Below are 456 nucleotides of genomic sequence, written 5' to 3'. Positions count from 1 at the left end.
AGAGGGGGAGGATCACCTCCCTGGACCTGCTCGAGATGCATCTGTGGATGTATGACAAGGTGCGGTTGGCCTTCCTGACTGCATCCCCACGCTGCCGGCCCATGTTCACCTTGGCATCAATGATGACTCCAAGATCTTTTTCTGCCTCTGTACTGACGAGAAGGGAGTTCCCCAGCCTCTGGGAATGGTGCTGGTTCTTCCTCCCCAGGTGCAGCACCTTGCACTTGTCAGTGTTGGGACAGACAAAGTGATTGCCAGGAGTCCCTAGTCATGGATCTGTATGCTGGCTGGTGGTGGTCGTGCTATGATCACTTCACCCTTGGTATGGGACAGGAGGAGATTCAGCAGCTGCAATTGTGACTGAGCAGTCCTTTTTAGGATCCCCTCTGCTCACCCTGCATGAGGAGGGGACTAGAAAACGTGCTCCAAACACAGACTGTCCCACTTTACCTTACC

This window comes from Crocodylus porosus, unplaced genomic scaffold, assembly GCF_001723895.1.
Source record: "Crocodylus porosus isolate Cpor-Errol unplaced genomic scaffold, CroPor_comp1, whole genome shotgun sequence".
Taxonomy (NCBI): domain Eukaryota; kingdom Metazoa; phylum Chordata; order Crocodylia; family Crocodylidae; genus Crocodylus; species Crocodylus porosus.
The sequence above is the reverse complement of the archived record's forward strand: the minus strand, read 5'-3'. Positions refer to the sequence as shown.